Source organism: Puma concolor, chromosome D4 (assembly GCF_028749965.1).
Source record: "Puma concolor isolate L17-30 chromosome D4, mPumCon1.1.hap2, whole genome shotgun sequence".
NCBI classification, from domain to species: domain Eukaryota; kingdom Metazoa; phylum Chordata; class Mammalia; order Carnivora; family Felidae; genus Puma; species Puma concolor.
Window position 1 is genome coordinate 28564907 of NC_141679.1, and position 20591 is coordinate 28585497.

Below are 20591 nucleotides of genomic sequence, written 5' to 3' on the forward strand. Positions count from 1 at the left end.
ATATTTTGAAGGCAAAGGAAAAAAATGCAAGCACTTTCTAGAAGGACTTTTGATCTCATTGAGCAAGAACTTTTACAATACTTGTAAGCCTTTTCAGATAAATAAGGGAGGTTTGTGGATTAGTAAAAAGGATTGGCATTCTTTGGATTATTTTTGGAACCAGATCTCTGTGCTCCAGTGAAGACTAGATCTGTAAGACAAGGACATCTGTTTTTAGCTTCTCAAAGAATTGGCCTGTTGCTTTAATAACAGTCAAAGGACTGACACACCCATCCATCTGTGAGAAAGTCTTCTTCTAGGTAAATTTTGCTTAACAGAAAAAGCCTAAAAATTAAAAAATGAAAAAAAAAAGAAAAATGAAAAAATTCCTTAGCAGCTTTTAATTTGGCCAAAATTTTTTACTATATAATTATTAAACATTTTAAAAATATATTATCAGGTTTTAGCCAGGAAAAATGGTAACATTTCTGGCAGATTAAATATGGATCTGAAAAGACATCCTCAAAGAGAGTATAAACAGTACTACTTTGACAAGAGCTAGAGCCACTCCCAAAGATAACTGAAGAGAGAGCCCAGGCAAGTGGAAAGCCAAGCCACCTTCTGAGGATGTAAAACCAGAGGGACAAGAAGGAAATAGTTATTCCTAGGGGAAAAAGGATCCATAACCAATGAGTCTGGACTTGGAAAGGAAGGGATAATGTGAATTTTTATTTGTCACCTGGGCTCAGGAGGAATTGATTTAAAAATGGGACAAACAGGGGCACCTGCGTGGCTCAGTTGGTTAAGTATCAGATTCTTGATTTCAGCTCAGGTCATGATCTCATGGTTCCTGAGAGAGAGCCGCTAGTCAGGCTCTGTGCTGACAGTATGGAATTGCTTGTCCTCTCTCCCTGCCCCTCCCTGAGCTAAACAAAAGAAATGTTTTAAAAGGCAGAGAAAAAAGCATAAAAAGAAGAAGGAGTTTATTAGTAAGGAATTCATTGTTTGGAAAAGGTGGCCCTGCTACGAAGAGCAGAGGTGCTCTTAGTAGATTCCCCAGTGTGGACCAGGAAATTCCAGGTTGACTCTTTCAAGGTTACCTTGCTGAGTGTTGAACCTGCAGTTGGGTTAGGTATTAAGTCTTGGTTTCCGGACTTGGGCCCTTAACCTAAGCGACATCATTTTGGGCCTGTGGATTTCTTTTCAACAACCCTCACAAGGAAGCAGTAGTAAATTAGCCCTACTGTATGCTCATGCCTGATATGTATTATCTCATTTAATCTTCACAAGAATCCTCTGAGGAAAACCTAATTATTATTCCATGTCCTCACTGAGGAAACTGAGGCTGAGGATGTTGCAGAGCCTGCCAGGGCTCCACAACGGGAGAGCTGTAGAATGGCCCAGCTGACCCAGCCCTGACTCAGCCTGTGTACAGAATCCCTTTGATCACTGCTTTCCTGGAACAGAGAAGTGCTGGAGACAATGTATGAGGAAGATCACTGGGGTGTCTCATGAACGTAGGTCTAGAGAAGGAGGTCCTGAACCACTGTCTAGATGTGTGGAATCCTGTTTATAAGGAGAGCAAAACTGGTCATCAGAGGGCAAATTAATGGTCTCCCGGTAAATACTTTTTTGCTTGAAATAAATGTCTTTCTGAAGGTTTTAAATTAAATCTCAAGAAAAGCTCATTGGATACTGAAAAACATCCATAATGCAGAGAATGGGGAGGAAAAAGCAGTTTCTACATTCCACCTTTCCTCCTTTTATTAAACCATATTTGTCTGAAAAGAACTCCTTTCTGTTGGCTTTGAGAAAGACATAATAAGGGAGAAGAATCCCAGCCTGGAAGACACAGGAAAGAATTACAGACTACCACACCTTCCCTGGCCACCCTTCCCATGTGCCCATTTCCTTCTAAGGATTTGGGAAACTGTTTGGGGATTGACAGTACACTCCAGATTCTTCCAAAATCCAGAAGCATCCCATCCTGAAATAGTGATAATAAATCTGTCTCTGGGCTCTGCCTCCTCCACTTGCACCCACCTTTGCCTGAGATAATCAGGAACTGCTAGACTAGATTATGGTGTTCTCAGTGCTCAGGGAGATTTTAATCCAAAACTCTAGGATGAAAGGACATGTAGGCTGAGGCTGGAAACCTACTTGGGGCTCCCAAGTGACTTCTAATCATGAACCACCTGCCAGCACATGAATTAGGGGTAATTAGTTGATCTGGGTCCCCAGGGAAGGTATGGACCTCTCCTCAAGCACAGTCTCTAGTTCCCCAACTTTTCCTTTTCCAGGTCAACTGAGTCACATACCACTTGCCCTGGGCAAGTGAGACCCAGCCTTTTCACTTGCCACTAGGCAGAACCCAGAGGCTCTGTGCACAGGCAGGCTGAGACAATCACATTGAGACACACAGTGGGGTGGGAGGGGGGGCTGGCCCTGGGAAAACCAGGGCCTTAATGCATAGCCTGGGACCCTAAACTAACCTGGACCTGCACCTGTGACTGGGTCAATCCTGAGGGGCGGGGCCATCTGGAACTGCCGCCAAAAGGTAGTGGCCCCATGATACACCCCTCGAGCTGGACTGTGGGATGGCAGTGCCATGTGTCCCTGTCCACATGCCCTGGAGGCAGCGGTGGTCTCAGGGCAGGGAACAGTTTGGCAAGTCCCCTGCACAACCCACATCCTCAACCTTCCTCCCCAGCCCTGTGCAAACACGTCAGAGGATATATTCAATGTTTGTTCTCCACCGTGGTGGCTCTAACATCTCAGAAGAAAAGAGGATGGTTTTTTAGATGGTTTGGTTTAATCAGAAACTCATGTGTTTTTCTTTCTTAAGTTTTGAGATAAACTTCCTTCTTCTCTCTTCCTTGTTGCCCTTTTCTTGGGAATAGCTTCAGCTGCTCCACAACTCAATCAGAGCTCTGATGCACATTGATCCCAGTGGAAGGCAACACACGGGAAGCTATATGGAGTAACATCTAACCTGTCCAGAGGGACCCCTGCAGAGAACGTTCCATGTTGGTAGGAGTTCAGAGCAGAGAGTAGCTTCCTGAACCCACTCTTACCAAGGCAATAAGCAGGGCACCATGGCTGTGCACAATGTGGGCATATGTCCTGCTCTGTGGTTGTTGGGGAACAGATCCCAGAAGCATCAGGCCATCTTTGGCTATGTTTTCTCCTCCTCTGTGAGCACATCCACTTGGAGCAGGTGAGTTGGTTTTAAATAGAAATAAAGATCATAGGGAAGGATTTAAGATGGCAGAACAGCATGGACACTGAATTGTCTCATCACTGAAATGCAGCTACATCACCACCAAACCATTTTGAACACCTAGGAAATTGATCTGAGGATTAGTGCAACAATCTGCATAACTTGAGCTACAGAACTCAGCAGGTCCATGGTGTGGAGAAGTCAGGTGGGGGAGAGGAAAGCCCTGGAGGGAAGGGAGCCATTTTCATGGAGAGAGAACAGAGAGAGAAAGAGAAATAGGGAGAGTGCTGCACATCGGGATCATGCACTAAAAGCACTCTCCCTGAAAGTAGCTGGAGAGAAAGAGAAAGTGAAAATACTCGCAGGGGACTGAACAAGAAATCTGTTCCCCAAAATCATTTACAGGGAGAAAGAAGATGGTTTCAATACCACCAGGATTCTATAAAGAGTGGAGAGCAGAGTGAAATTTCAGAGTTCAGTTCCTGGCTGTGCTCTGATGAGGAAGCAGGGCAAATCCCTAGGAACAGGCAGTGGGGTCTGACTGATCTGTGTGCCACATGGGAAGAAGCGGTTCCCCTGCTTGGAGTGCATTTGGTAGAGGCCAAAGATCCCAGTGGACCACAGAGGGTAGCTAAGTTTGTGGTTATTGGGATAAAGATGCCAGACTGCAGTAAACCTGGCTCCTGCTGTGTGTTGTGGTTTGTCATAATCTCTGAACCTCTGTCACTGCATGACTGCACACAAATTTTCTGGGGCAAGGCGGCACCTGGCCCTTGCTCAGCGAGACCCTCCCCCAGAGATTTGGCATGGATACAAACTACAGTGTTCTCTGAATTAGGGGATTTTGAAACACAGCCCCAACTGAGATAAAACTCTAGAGGGAGGTGCCGCCTGGACGTCAGACAGCTTGGACATGGACAAGATAGATACAGGGAGTGGACAAAGACCTGAGACAAAGGAGGGATGCTTAATCGCGGGTGGGTAAGAACACAAAATTCCTGTGCCAGAGACTAGGGAACTAGGTGAAGCTATCTCACACATGCGCATGCACACACTCACACTGATCCATCCCAGTAAGCTAAGCAGCGCCACCTAGTGAAGAAAGGAGCTGTTAAACCAAGTCCTGCCTAACTGACCCCTCCAAGCACACCCTCTAGAAGATCAGCACAAGTCACTCCACCTGGTTAGATTACAGACTGTTGGGGTACCTGGGTGGCTCAGTTGGTTAAGTGTCCAACTTCGGCTCAGGTCATGATCTCATAGTCTGTGTGTTCAAGCCCTGTGTCAGTATCTGTCCTGACAGCTCAGAGCCTGGAGCCTGCTTCAGATTCTGTGTCTCCCTCTCTCTCTCTACCCCTCCCGCACTCACACTTTGTGTGTGTGTGTGTCTCTCTCTCAAAAATAAATAAACATTAAAAAATTTTTAAAAGGTTATGGATTGTAGAATGCTTCATAGTTTCAGTTCTAGGAGAAACTGGATGTAACTTCATTCAGGTGTCATTCTCTCTTGCTGGTTCCCTTACTTGTTCATTTTATGTACCTCTGTTTTTGCTTAAGTTGTTTTCTTTTCTCTCTCTTTTTTGGATATACAAAGAATTTTTTTTCTTTTTTTACTTTATCTTTTATTTTTAAAATTTTTTCTCTATTTCATTTTCTTTATTATACATTTTTTTAACTTTTAAATGTTTTCTTACCTTTTTTTCTTTCCTTTCCCTTTTTTCTCTATTCTCTCATGCTTCTTTCAACAATTGACTGAAAGACAGCCAGGACCTAGCTTTCTTTATTTGTTTTTTTGCTTTGTTTTTCATTTTTCATTTTTTTTTACTTTATTAATTCCTTTTATCCCTTCAAAATGATGAAATGAAGGAATTCATCCCAAAAGAAAGAACAGGAAGAAATGACAGTCAGGGACTCATCAACAAGATTTCTGAACTAGAATTGAGAACCATAATAATAAGAATACTACCTGGGGTTGAAAAAGGTATAGAAGATACGAGGGAATCCCTTTTTGTAGAGATAAAAGAAATAAAATATAAAAATACTATAACAGATACCATCTCAAATGGGTGCAACGATGGCAATAATTGACAAAGCAAAGCAGTGAATCAGGGATAGAAAAGATAAAATTATGGAGGGGCACCTGGGTGGCTCAGTCAGTTAAGCATCCAACTTCAGCTCAGATCATGATCTCACAGTCTGTGAGTTCAAGCCCTGTGTTGACCTCTGTGCTGACAGCTCAGAGCCTGGAGCCTGCTTCAGATTCTGTGTCTCCCTCTCTCTCTGCTCCTCCCCTGCTCATGCTCTGTCTCTCTCTGTCTCAAAAATAAGTAAAAACATTTAAAAAAATATAAAATTATGGCGAATGGTGAAGCAGAAAATAAGAGGAAAACAAAGGCAAAAGATCATGATACAAGATTAGAGAACTCAGTGACTTATTAAAAAGGAATAACAGGGGCGCCTGGGTGGCGCAGTCGGTTAGGCGTCCGACTTCAGCCAGGTCACGATCTCGCGGTCCGGGAGTTCGAGCCCCGCGTCGGGCTCTGGGCTGATGGCTCAGAGCCTGGAGCCTGTTTCCGATTCTGTGTCTCCCTCTCTCTCTGCCCCTCCCCCGTTCATGCTCTGTCTCTCTCTGTCCCAAAAATGAATAAACGTTGAAAAAAAAAAAATTAAAAAAATAATAAATAAAAAAAAAATAAATAAATAAAAAGGAATAACATCCAAATCATAGGAATCCCAGAAGATGAAGAAAGAGAAAAAGGGGCAGAATGTATATGTGAGAAAATTATAGTGGGAAACTTTCCTAATCTGGGGAAGGACACAAACATCAAAATCCAGGAAGCACAGAGATCTCTCATTAGATTCAACAAAACCCACCACCATTAAGACATACCATAGTCAAATTCACAAAATAGACAAGGAAGGAATTACAAAAGCAGCAAGGGGAAAAAAGTCCTTAACATATAAGGGAAGACATATCAGGTACACAGCAGACTTATCCACAGAAACTTGGCAGGCAAGAAAGGAGTGGCAAGATATATTACACGTGATGAATCAGAAAAATATGCAGCCAAGAATTCTTTAACCAGCAAGGCTCTCATTCAAAACAGAAGGAGAGATAAAGAGTCTCCCAAACAAAAACTAAAAGAATTTGTGACCACTAAACCAGCCCTGCGAGAAATTTCAAGGAGGACTCTGAGTGGAGAAAGATAAAACATCAAAGACCAAAAGCAACAAAGACTAGAAAAGACCAGAGAACATTACCAGAAACACCAACTCTACAGGCAATATAGTGGAACTAAATTCATATCTTTCAATACTCACTCTAAATGTAAATGGACTAAATGCTTCAATCAAAAGACATAAAACATCAGAATGGATAAGAAAACAAGACCCATCGATAGGTTGAGACCAAGACACTCATTTTAGACCTGAAGAAACTATAAGATTGAAAGTAAGAGGATGGAGAGCCATCTATCATGCTAATGGTTGTCAAAAGAAAGCTGGAGCAGCCATACTTATATAAGACAAACTAGATTTTAAAATAAAGACTGTGACAAGAGATAAAGAAGGGCATTATAATATATTTAAGGGGTCTATCCACTAAGAAGATCTAACAATTGTAAATATTTATGCACCCAACATGAAAGCACCCAATATATAAATCAATTAATCACAAACATAAAGCAACTCATTGATAATAATACCATAATAGTTGGGGACTTCCACACCCCAATTATAGCAATAGACAGATCATGTAAGCAGAAAATTAATAAGGAAACAATGACTTTGAATGACACACTAGACCGGATAGACTTAACAGATTCATTCAGAATGTTTCATTCTAAAGCAGCAGAATACACATTCTTCTCGAGTTCTCATGGAACATTCTCCAGAATAGATCACATACTGCCTCAGAAATCAGCCCTCAACAAGTACAAAAAGATTGATATCATGACTTGCATATTTTCAGATCTCAATGCTATGAAACTCAAGATCAACCACAAGAAACAATTTGGAAAGACCAAGAATACTTGGAGATCAAAGAATACCTTACTAAAGAATGAATGGGTTAACCAAGAAATTAAAGAGGAAATTTAAAAGTATATGGAAACCAATGAAAATGAAACATGACACCTCAAAACCTCTGAAATGCAGCAAAGTCAGTCATAAGAGGGAAGTATATAGCAATCCAGGCCTTCCTAAAGAAGGAAGAAAGGTCTCAGATATACAACTTAACCTTACACCTAAAACAGATTGAAAAAGAACAGAAAATAAAGCCCAAAACCAGCAGAAGAAGGGAAATTAGTGAAGATTAGAGCAGAAAGCCATGATATAAAAAAACAAAACAAAACAAAACAAAACAAAACAGTAGAACAGATCAATGAAACTAGGAGCTGGTTCTTTGAAAGAATTAACAAAACTGTAAACCTGTAGCCAGATTGATCAAAAAGAAAAAGAGAAGGGCCCAAATAAATAAAATCATGAATCAAAGAGGAGAGATCACAACCAACACTGCAGAAATACAAACAATAATAAGAGAATCTTATGAGCAATTATATGCCAACAAATTGGGCAAACTGGAAGAAATGGACAACTTCCTAGAAACATATAAACTACCAAACTGAAACAGGAAGAAATAGAAAATTTGAACAGATCCACAACCAATAAAGAAACTGAGTCAGTAATCAAAAATCTCCCAACAAATAAGAGTCCAGGGCAGGATGGCTTTCCAGGGAAATACTACCAAACATTTAAAGAGAGTCAACACCTATTCTTTTGAAGCTGCTCAAAAAAATAGAAATAGAAAGAAAACTTCCAAACTTGTTCTAGGAGGCCAACAGTACCTTGATTCCAAAACCAGACAAAGACCCCACTGAAAAGAAGAACTACAGACCAATTTCCCTGATGAACATGGTTGCAAAAATTCTCAACAAGATACTAGCAAACCAGTTCCAACAATACATTAAAAGATTTATTCACCACGATCAAGTGGGATTTATCCCTGGGATGCAGGGCTGGTTCAGTATCTGCAAATCAATCAATGTAACATACCACATTAATGAAAGAAAGGATAAGAACCACCTGATCCTCTCATTGATGCAGAGAAAACACTTGACAAAACACAGCATTGTTTCTTGATAAACCCTCAAGAAAGTAAGGATAGAAGGAACATAGGTCAATATCTTAAAGGCCATATACAAAAAACTCACAGCTAATATCATCCTCAATTTGGAAACACCGAGAGCTTTTCCCTTAATGGTCAAGAACACGACAAGGGACATTCACTCTCACCACTGTTCTTCAACAGAGTGTTGGAAGTCCTAGCCTCAGACAACAAGAAGAAATAAAAGGCATCCAAATTGGCAAGGGGGAAGTTGAACGCTCACTCTTTGCAGAAGACATGATACTCTACATGGAAAACCCAAAAGACTCCACCAAGAAACTGCTGGAGCTGATACATGAATTCAGCAAAGTCACAAGATATAAAATCAATGTACAGAAATTGGTTGCATTTCTATACACCAATAATAAAGAAACAGAACGAGAAATCAGGAATTGATGCCATTTACAATTGTACTGAAACCCATAAAATACCTAGGAATAAACCTAACCAAAGAGGTAAAAAATCTATACAATGAAAACCATACAAAGCTTATGAAATAAATTGAAGAAGACACAAACTAATGGAAAAGCATTCCATGCTTGTGGATTGGAAGAACAAATATTGTTAAAATGTCGATACTGCCCAAAGCAATCTACATATTCAATGGGATCCCTATCAAAATAATGCCAGCATTCTTCACAGAGCTAGAATAAACAATTCCAAAATTTGTACAGAACCAGAAAAGACCCCTAATAGCCAAAGTAATGTTTAAAAAGAAAACCAAAGCCAGAGGCATCACAGTTCTGGACTTCAAGCTATAATACAAAACTAAAGCTAAAATACAAATCAAGACAGTAGTATGGTACTGGAACAAAAACAGACACATAGACCAGTGGAACAGAATAAAGAACCCAGAAATGGACCCACAAACATGACCAACTAATCTTTGACAAAGCAGGAAAGAATATCCAATAAAATAAAGACAGACTCTTCAGCAAATGGTGTTGGGAAAAGTGGACAGCGAAATGCAGAAGAATGCACCTGGACCACTTTTTTACATGCTACACAAAAATAAACTCAAAATGGATGAAAGATCTAAATGTAAGACAGGAAGCCATCAAAATCCTCGAGGAGAAAACAGGCAAAAACTTCTTGGACCTTGGCCACAGCAACTTCTTACTCAACATGTCTCTGAAGGCAAGGGAAATAAAAACAAAAATGAACTATTGAGACCTCATCAAGATAAAAAACTTCTGCACAGCATAGGAAACAATCAATAAAACTAAAAGGTAACTGACAGATATTTGCAAATGACATATCAGATAAAGGGTTAGTATGCAAAATCTATAAAGAATTTATCAAGCTCAACACTCAAAAAACAACTAATCCAGTGAAGAAATGGGCAAAACACATGAATAGACACTTCTCCAAAGAAGACATCCAGATGGCTAACAGACACATGAAAAAAATGCTCAACATCACTCATCATCAGGGAAATACATATCAAAACCCCAATGAGATACCATCTCACACCAGTCAGAAATGCTAAAACTAACAACTCAGGCAACAACAGATGTTGGTGAAGAGACAGAGAACGAGGAACACTTTTTCACTGCTGGTAGGAATGCAAAGTGGTGCAGCCACTCTGGAAAACAGTATGGAGGTTCCTTAAAAAATTAAAAATAGAACTACCCTACCATCTAGCAATTGCACTACTAGGCATTTACCCAAATGATACAGGAGTGCTGATTTGAAAGGGCACATGCACCCCAATGTTTATAGCAGCACTATTGACAACAGCCAAAGCATGGAAAGAGCCCAAAAGTCCATCGACAGATGAATGGATAAAGAATAAGTGGTATATATATATATATATATATATATGTGTGTGTGTGTATGTATGTATACACACACACACACACACACACACACACACACACACTGGAATATATTACTTGGGGATCAAAAAAATGAAATCTTGCCATTTGCAACAACATGGATGGAACTGGAGTGAATTACGCCACGCAAAATAAGTCAGTCAGAGAAAGACAAATATATGATTTCACTTATATGTGTAATTTAATAAATAAAAACATGAACATAGGGGAAGGGAAGCAAAAATAAGATAAAAACTGAGAGGGAGACAAACCATAAGAGCCTCTTAAATACAGGGAACAAACTGAGGGTTGTTGGTGGGGTGTTAAGGGTGGGGATGGGCAAAATGGGTTCAGGGCATTAAGGATGGCACTTGTTGGGATGAGCACTGAGTGTTATATGTAAGTGATGAATCACTAAATTGTATTCCTGAAATCATTATTACACTGCAGGTTAACTAACTTGGAATTATATAAAAGATAATTAAAATATAAAATAAAATTAGGATCTTTAGCACACACACACAAGAAGAAATAAAGATGATAGGTTATTTGTTTTTCTGCAGGATGAAAAAGGGTGGAGAGGAGTGAGTGAGAGAAATAAAAAAATGATTGAACAGCACAATCAGGAATATGACCAAGGGAAACATAGCTTCATGATGGCAATGAGTGACATTGGTGACATGGTGATTGTGGCATGAATTGCTGACCATTTGTGCTTCATCTCCCTGGTACTATACCAAAAAAAAATCTCCTGCTTGTTAACATTCTATTTCCTTTTTCTTGAAGACCAATGAAGAATTCAGGCATGTGACGAATGGCCCTCAAATCCAGAAGCACAAGAAGGGGAAAGCATTTTGAGCATCTCTCTTTGCTGAGTTCCCTTCATCTGTGGACTGGAGAGAGAAAGGCTATGTAACTCCCGTGAAGGATCAGGTGTGACAATATTTAGCAGGTTCCTCTCAAGAATAAAGGCAAAAGGAATCAATGTCCTTGCTATGGTAGGCTGAGAAACAATGTGCAGTTTGCTATGTTTTAACAGAGTTTCAGATGTATGGGATGCTCTCAAATCTTGCTATTTGTTTTGTTGACTGAGAGCTTTATAATTAGGTTTGTGGCTTATGTTGGGTTTTTAGTGCAACTGGTGCCCTTGAAGGACAGATGTTCCGGAAAACTGGTAAACTTGTTTCTCTGAGTGAGCAGAACCTGGTGGACTGCTCTCTGTCTAAAGGTAATGGAGGCTTCAGTGGTGGCCTAGTGGTTTGTGTCTTCCAGTATGTTAAGGAGAATGGAGTCCTGGGCTCAGACAGGTCCTATCCTTATCCTGCACGGGTAAACAGAGCTCCTGATCTTCCTATCAAAGTTGAGCATTTTCAGGAAGCAGAGATATCATATTTAATATTCTCATTTTAGATTGTAGTCTTAGTATCTGCAAACTTTCAGAACTGTCATTAAAATTTGTTAGCCTTGCACAGTTCTCTGCTCATATTACCATATTACTGTTCCTACATCTCTGCTATGTGGTGATATACATGCTGTCTTATATATAGTACAGATTTCTCCAGAATGAAAAATTTCTCAGGGCAGGTAGACCATGAATTTCTTATTTAAATAGACACCTTCTACTGTTCATTTCAAAACAACCAATAGCATTTCAGGTCCCGGGATTCTTAATACCCAACTTGAATTGAAAACCATTCAGCTACAAACTGTCTTGCACTCATTTTCCCCTGGAGGTGGATCATAGTGATCAGGTCTCTTTCCCTTTCCCTTTGAAAGGATGAATCCTGCCTTTCACACAATCCAGAATATTCAGCTGCTGATGTGACTGTCTCCTGGGAGTCTATGGGCTGGGAGATTATGATCACAGAGGCAAGTGTGGGGCCCATCTCTGTTGCTATCGATGCAACCTTATATTCTTTCTAGTTCTAGAAAAAAGGTAAACATTTATCTATGTAGAAATGTGGGCAGAGAAGTGGGAAAACCACCATGATATATGACAAGATTGACTCTTTGGTATGTAGAATTTAATGTAGAATTTTTCTGGGTTTGGATTTAACACAATTGTTCATTCTGTACATGTAATATTTGTGCCTGATGTATCCATTGACATGACTGGATCTATATTCCCCATATTTTCAGCACTTCATAAGTATACTTAAAGATGACATAATTCTATCAGTATACCTTACCTTACTTTCCATTTTACAAATTATTGCATATTTCAAATTTTCTGAATGATTTTACTACAAAAAATTGGAACAAAGCCCTTGGCTCAAGTAATTTTGTGTTCTGTGCTCTTCCTTAGGCTGACATCCTCAAAGTAGAATGAGAAGATTTTCACAAATGGTTGTTTATGCCTCTTGTCTAGTTGTTTATTTTTAAATTTGTTAAATTAATTTATTTATTTTGAGAAAGAGACAGCACAAGTGTGGGAGGAACAGAGATAGAGGGAGCGAGAAAGAGAATCCAAGCAGGCTCCACACTGTCAGTGCAGAGGCTGATGTGGGGCTCGAACTCACGAACCATGACATCATAACCTGAGCTGAAATCAAGAGTCAGAGGCTTAATCAACTGAGCCACCCAGATGTATCTATTTTTTTTAACTTTTTAAAAATGTTTATTCATTTATTTTTGAGAGAAAGAGAGAGAGAGAGAGAGATCATGAGCATGTGAGAGGCAGAGAAAGAGAGGGAGAGAGAGAATCCTAAGCAGGCTCCACATTGTTAGTACAGAGCCTGATGTGGGGCTGGATCTCATGAACAGTGAGATCGTGATCTGAACAGAGACTAAGAGACAGATGCTTAACCAACTGAGTCACCCAGGTGCCCTTATCCACTTGTTTAAAAACGAGAGTGCACCACTTTGTATTTATTCCAGTATTAGATGAGAACCTAAATTATTAGCATAGTCAAAAAAGATGTCTTTTAAATATTATCTGCCTTTGTGTCATTTTAACAAGTTTTGAAATGTTTCCCATACTATGGTTGATAGGTTGAGTTACTATCACGTGTATCTGGGGTGTTCTCAACCCAACATTGAATTTTCCTTTTCCAGGTATCTACTATGATCCAAAGAGCAGCAGTGAAAACCTGAATCACAGTGTTCTGGTGGTTGGCTATGGCTTTGAAGGAGAACAATTGGATAACAAAAAATCTTAGGTTGTCAAGAACAGGTATAAAATGCCAAAAATACTTCTCTTTGAAACTGAAAAGATTTCCCTTTATAAATCAGTGCTTGGATGCAGATCCTCAAACCCTTTGAGCACAATTCTGAAATCCCAGCAGTGTTTACCTCACTTAGGGGGAACACAGACATTTTTATCTCATGATAACATTAAGATACTGACTCAGGGTGCCTGGGTGGCTCAGTCTGTTAAGCATTCAACTTCAGCTTGGAACAGAATCTCACAGTTTGTGAGTTTGAGCCTTTCTTTGGGCTCTGTGCGGACAGCACAGAGCCTGGAGCCTGCTTCGGATTCTGGGTCTCCCTCTCTCTCTGTCCCTTCCCTGTTTGTGCTCTGTCTCTCTCAAAAATTAATGGACATTTAAAAAAATTATAAAAAAGGATACTGTCTCAGTCTTTCTAGGGTATTGATATAATTATGATACCATTATATTTCTAAATTGGAAATGGAAATTTTTTTCTTATTTTGGAAACATATCTGGCCCCAAGAGTTTCCTTTTCCTGCTCATGTTGCAGTCCATTAAAGGTTTTGGGATAGAATTCTGTGCAGGGTTAAAACCCAACCATGAACAAGAATGGCCTCTCCTGATTCTTCCTGAATCTGTGTTGGCCTGTGGTGCACTGCTCAGTAACAGGTACTATTGTTCATGAAGATAAATGTGTTTGATTGTTTGAGTAAAATGTCAAACCCTGTGTTCTTTTAGCTGGGGTACATCATCCGCTACATACTGATGGTCAAGGACCGGGACAACCCCTGTGGAACCAGGGCCTGCTTTCCTACAGTGTGAGATGATAGTGTAAGAAAAGGCTTGACTCGGGACAGAATTTGCTGAAGAGGATTTTATCTTAACAGTGACCAGACTTACTGTGTGAGATAAAATACTTGAACGGTTGAAGATCCAAGTTGTGAATTGATTTTGTGACAGTTTATGCCGGTAATGTTCCCAACTCTCTCATTATTGCTGTAAATAGCTTTGTATGAACTTATCAAATAACTTGTAAAATTCATCTTTTATTTTTATTTACTTATTTTGAAAGATTTATTTATTTTAGAGAGAGTGTGTATGTGCAAGGGGATGGGCAGAGGGAGAGGGAGAGGAAAGAATCCTCAAGCAGGCTCCCTGATGAGTGTGAAACCCAATGGACATGGGGCTCGATCCCAGGACCCTGAGATCATGACCTGAGCCAAAATGAAGAGCTGGACGCTCAACCATCTGGAACATGCAGGTGCTCCAAAACCGCATATTTTAAAATGATGTATGAAGTTTTTCCTTTTAAAATAAAGACATTTCAAAGTGGAAGTAGGGTAAGTTTTTAATTAATTAAATTTTCATAGAGTTAAAAATGCTATTGGTGTCTAGGAACCAATGTGCCAGTGACTGAATGTGCCAGTGGCCCACTAGGAGAATGCTGGATGGTTTCTGGTTCTTGTAGTTGTCAATAGGCACATGTCATGGCAGCTGCCCTTTGGCTGTGTCTGTCCCAATGCTTGAATAGAGCAAAATATGAACAATGATCTGTAAGGACAAAGGTACATTCTTTCAATGAGGAAAAACTTGACATGTTAGAAAAGTGAAATACATACATTGAATTTCCAAGGTAGAATAGTGCCTTAAAGATCATGGTCATTTGATCCCAAATGGTTACAACCCACCCAAGTACAGGACAGATGTCACGGTCAGTTTCAGGTGCATCTTCCCCAAATGCCAGAGAAGATCATGTAACCTCTTTGCGGGTGAGGAAGAACCGGATGCAGTGGGTTGTAGGAATGTGTATCTTGGGTCCACAAGGGTTAAGGGTAAACCCCAGACACGAGGCCAGCTTCAAAAATAGAGCTGGGGCCTCAGAGGTGGCAGACAAGTGAGGACATCCAAAGTGATCATCTGAGGCCTCATTTACACCCAGCTACTCAAGCCCGGAATTGATTAAAAGAAGACATTCTGCCTACTGTTCGCAGGCTAAAGAAGCACATAGTTCCATTTTCTCTCTGCAGGTTGACTCATGTTCCCGCTCAGAAAGCATGAGGAGAAGATGTAAGTTGTAGTTAATAGACCCCGTAACCGGTCATGAGCACATGAGGTGGAAGACAGCAGGTCTCAGCCCACAAGACCTCCAGCACCTTGAGACAAGTCCCTTTGGACTGGGCCACTTGTCATGCCAGAAGGACCCTCCATGAGACTTCCCTCCTAGACGCTTACATTTCCAACTGTTTAACCTAAAATGACAAATGTGGTGTGGCAGGGAAATTCTGTGGGCTTCCTGACAGTGCTGTCAGGGGCAGTCACAGGAGAGGTGGGGACTCCCCAGCAGAATCCCTTCTGCCAGGGGGAAACTGTATTGGAACAACCAGAACTGATGCAGCACCTGCTGGGTCTCAGCCATCACTTGGTGGAAGGCACATCCCCAACTGCCAGGAGGAGCAGGTCCTGGGAGGGGGAGGAGGTAGCTCAGAAGGGGAGGAGGTAGCTCAGAAGGCAGGAGGAAGAGATGTCTGATGAGAACCCAGAGGAGCCAGTCAGGGGGACAGGAGAAAAGAGGGGTGTCTGAGCAGAGGCTCGGACTCAGAACCCTGGAGAAAAGAGACAGTGTATCTAGAGAACATGGAAAGAGAATGAGGTGAGGATGTGGGGAGATGAGGCTGGGTCCACACGAGGGTTTTAGGACAGGGGGGAACGACTGGGGAAGCAGTGGAGAGACTGGTAATGTAAACACACTCTTGGAATCCTCGCAGCTCTGTGATTTTGTCAAAAATCGTCTCTCCCGTTTCCCACCTGGGCTCAGGGGCATGGTTCTTCCTGGAAGTCTCTCCAAGAGCTGGAACTCCCTGTTGCTTGGGAATGGCTGGTGTCCACGCAAGCCCACTGGTGGGATGTCCTAGATGTAGGTGTGGGCGGGGCATTCATCCTGGGCTGGTGACCAGAGCGCTTGCCCAGCCCTCCCCATTGCTTGGGCTCCCACAGTTTGAAGGCGTCTCTGAGTTCAAGTCCCAACAACAGGTGTGCCAGGACGCTCACAAGGAGCTCCAGACTCCTATGGCCTGACCTTGGTCCTTGGTGAGACTCTGCTCCTGCAGGTATTTGGAGCCTGTCACCAGGGATGGCCCAGGGACCCGGAGACGGGCTGAGGCCCTACCTCATGATGGGGAGAGCCAAGGTCACTGAGCAGAGGGGCGTGTGGGGTGAAGACAAGGCTGGGGCCGTCTTTGGAACATGCAGTCTGCCACAGTCGGTCTCTGAACATCCCTTAGAAAGGACTCCTTGTGACTGTCATCTTGCTTCACCATGCCAGGCTTGCTCAGCCTGCTGTCCACACTGTCCTGGGAGTTCAGACCAAGACTCTGAGAACATGTGCAGGTGCCGATGTGAGGGAAACCAGGAAGAGCTGGCTGATGTGTGAACTTCAGATATTAGAAGCTTGTGTACTTTTCAAAGTTATGTATATTTTTTAAACTTGTGAAAAGTTCCAAAGTGCATCTTGGGAGTTTTCAGAATGGTTGTGTTTTCTAAGTTTGTCTCCCTTTAGACTGAGCAGCTTTTCACCAGCACTGCCTTCAAGGTCATTTGAATGAGTAAGCTGGAGTCAGTGGAGGGCAGTGCTGGGTGGGGCACAGACGTGCCCTCCCTCAGCTGCCCAGGAGCAAGCCAGCCTTGGGTCAGAGAGGCTTCTGGAAGTTCTCTGGGGCTTCAGCAGTGTGCCATGGCTACCATGCCTCTAGGGTCTTCAGAGTGCAAGGACCAGAGGGGCTCAGGCGGAGGGGATCCCCTCAATCCTTCACACCAGACAGAAGTGCTGGCCAAAGTCACGGTGCCAAGATCAACAGCACACAAAACAGAAAGGGCCACAAGTCAATTATTGCACAGTGTCCCCCGGCACCTGGTGGTACAATTATAGCCAGAATTAGGTTTCTGCCTTTCCCCTGTCACCGAAGAGGACACCAGTGCCCTCAAAAGATTCGGTATGTTAGTAAGCTGTGTGTTACAAACTAGGTGGAGAATGTTCTATTCCACTTGATGAGATACTCCTAATGGACGGTGTTGGTCACAGGACATGGTGACTGCAGTTCAGATGCTTCCCCTGCAGGAGAGGGAGAACCAGGGACTGACTTAAAGGGAAGGGGAAAGGGCAGGCTTTGAAGGTTAAATTAGAGGGGTGGGAGGCAGATTTGCTTCTGGGGTCAAGGGCTTATCTGTAACACTACATGGCATCAGGGAGACATCCAGTGACCCCATTTCTTCCTGCCTGGTGGGCAGCTCTGGGAATGAGTGACTGTGTCACAAGAGAACATCTTCAGCCTCTGCGCTGACTGGGTCACAATTCAGGGGAATTACTGGCAGGCTCCCCCAGCCCTTTCCCTCCCCTGCAGGGCTTTGTGTCTGAACCTATTGGAATTTGCGGATGAGAAGCTAGAATAAGGACAGCGTCAAGTTCTACAGAGCACTGGGCAGGGGGAGGAGTCCATAGGTGACAAGTACCTGCACAGATTATGTTAAATGTGAATGGAATGGCCTCCCTGTGACATACCAAAGACATCAAAGGGAATATCTATAGTGGAATATAATGTGTTGCAGTGTATAAATGCTGGGGCCCAGGGCATGAGGGTTGTAGTGAAATTGGCAGGTATGGGGGCCCGTGCACAGTCACTATGAAGTGCCTGCAGACACCTGTGCATCCTGGAGTGCTGGGATGGCACGCGGACACTGCAACAGCATGCTGACCTGATTTTCATAAGGGCAGCGACAGAATAAGACATGGGTAACATCGCTGACCAGATTACCACTTCCAGGTGTAAAATAAGTAAGTCCCAGGATGTACTGTACAGGATGGGACCACAGTTCATTACACTCTATTGCATATTTGAAAGTTCCTAAGGGAGTAGCTCTTAAAAGTTCTTATCACAAAAATCACAGACCAGGCAGGAGTTCTGAACCTGGAGCAAAATTTAAAATCTGCTAAGGGCGTTGCTTTTTTTGTAACACACCTTCTGTCACCTGTGTTCAGGATAAGCACTGAGAACCCTTCCTCCAGTAGCTGTGACCCTCACAGAACCTCCAGGCTGGAATCAAACTGCAATTGTTGGGCCCCTTGCGGTCTGGGAAAACCACCCTAGAGGGATCTGTCAAGTGTGGGCTGCTGAGAAGATTCCTCAGAAAACACTGGCCCAGACTCTCCTCTGCCAACTCCACCATGTTCCTGCCCTCACCCTGTCATCCAAGCCAATAGGTAGGTGCCTCATTCTTGGTTCCTGTCTCTCAACTCCGTGCTTGCTTTGTGCTGTCTCCTGTCACAGTCTAGGAGGAGTGCTGGCTTTGTTTTGGTTGCTTGGCTCATGTCACCTGGGTCCCCATACCTTGGTGACCTTAGGTATGGTCAGCCTGGCTGTGGGTCCTGTGTCTACCCCCTTCCTGGCCTGAACTTGCAGATGTCCCAGCAATAGTAAGGACAGGCCTCACAGAAATCACGGTCAAATATCCAAAAGTGCAAATCACAAATGTCAAATTGCAGATGGTGTTGTGTTCTACTTGGGGAGCTACTTGGGGGGCTGGGAAGGGTTCAGTCCTTGAAGACACAACGAGTTTGGATGAGCATAGCTTCCAGATTGCACAGACCAACATTGGGCGCAGGATGGTACCTCCTCTTAGGCTTTCTTCTTGGAATCTAAGCACACCCAGTGACTGGAGAGCAAAGACCAGGGCAGTTGGGTTCCTGTGGAATCCCGTTCCTATGCATCTCAAAGTTGATTCTCTTGGAATGAATGCTCTGTAATGAGGTTTCAAGTTGGGATTGTCCACTCACACGGAGCCTCATTGTAGACAAGTTTTGCTACATTCCTCTACTGTCAGCAGACAGTTATGTGTGGATTCACACCCAAAACTGAGGGTTGCCTGTCCTTCCTCAGGGAGAGCCACCTGAGATGAGCATGTGGAAATTGTGTCATTGGGATGTTGTTTCTGCTGAATCACACGGAGCAAGGGAATTACATCTGGGAAAATAAGAATATAGCCTAGTATTGATTTCAATTTATGACTCAAAATGACTTGTGTACACGATATCACATAGTGTCATATCTGTAGCCACATCAAAAATGATGGTATTATAGATGATGTTTCTATGTGATCCCTCTCTCCATGAGAAAGCACATCTGGGTTGAATTTGTCGGGAACGGGGGACAGTTTACTGAGGTTAACATGCCCTTTCCACTTATTTTTTGTGAACACAGAAGAATTGCGACTTTGGGAAGAAATAATACCAAATTGGATTGATGTCTACAATGTTGCTCATACGTATTGCTACTACTTTCTGAGCACCAAGTGTGTGCAGAGCACTGGACAAAATACAGTACATGTGACACCTCATAGATGTCCACATGAGAGCCTACAGGGTATCTCTCCACAATTTCACTGAAGCCTGGAGGGGCCAAGCGGGCTGCCCTTGCAACACAGCTGGCAGTTCATGAAGCATCTGGTTCTTTTGCCAGTGCCTAGTGATGACTTCAGCATAAAGGCAATCTCATACATGCATTTTCCATTTTCTTCTGTAGTTTTGATTTGATTTATAAATGTAGGATGGGTTACATCTTCTCTGAGGGCAGCAGTTTTCCTGATTTAATGATTAGGCTCAGACTCTGAATACGGACCTGGCCAGTGCTTCTAGTTGTAGGTCAAGTTCCCTCACAATTCCTGCTGTTCCCCCTAGAGGGAGCCAGCTCCCTGCTGTGGGGTTAAATTTATTCCAGTCTGAACCACAGGGGAGGCAGGATAGGATGAGAACTTGTGTACCTGAGTGAGAGACAGAGAGAGAGAGAGAGAGAGAGAGAGAGAGACTGAGAGAGACAGAGACAAAGAGATTGGTGACAGAGAGATAAGGATAGACAGAGAGAGAGACAGAGAGAGAGAGAGAGAGAGAGAGAGAGAGAGAGAGACAAAGAAATCTATTTAGATCTGTTACCTGGAAATTGCATAGGTCCTCATAGATAATGAAGATTATGCCCCAGGGGCCCAGGAGTTACCCTGAACCAGCCACACATCAAGTGACACATGGTTCCTGGGGAGGGAGAAGTGTTATTTGCTACTCACCCCTCACCCCTCAGAAGTCGTGTCTCCATTCATCTTCCTTCTCATCGATTTTCCCTAACTTGAAGTATCTGCAAGTAGATTCTTGATAAAATGCGGCTCAGGGTGGCGGGATTATCCACAAGGGTCACTGTGTGTGGCAGCATCCTTCAGCCACT

The 20591-nt window shown here is 42.6% G+C and overlaps 1 protein-coding gene and 1 pseudogene across 1 annotated transcript in view; both read left to right on the forward strand.

Annotated features, from left to right (window-relative positions):
- Window positions 1-2875: 2875 nt before the first annotated feature.
- Window positions 2876-13338, forward strand: LOC112868645 (procathepsin L-like; annotated as a pseudogene).
- LOC112868649 (procathepsin L-like) overlaps window positions 11049-20591 on the forward strand; it is a 130006-nt gene continuing 120463 nt past the window's right edge. Inside the window, exon 1 of the mRNA XM_086685152.1 lies at window positions 11049-11113. The gene's annotated coding sequence lies outside the window, so the exon portion shown is untranslated. The remainder of the gene's footprint in view (window positions 11114-20591) is intronic.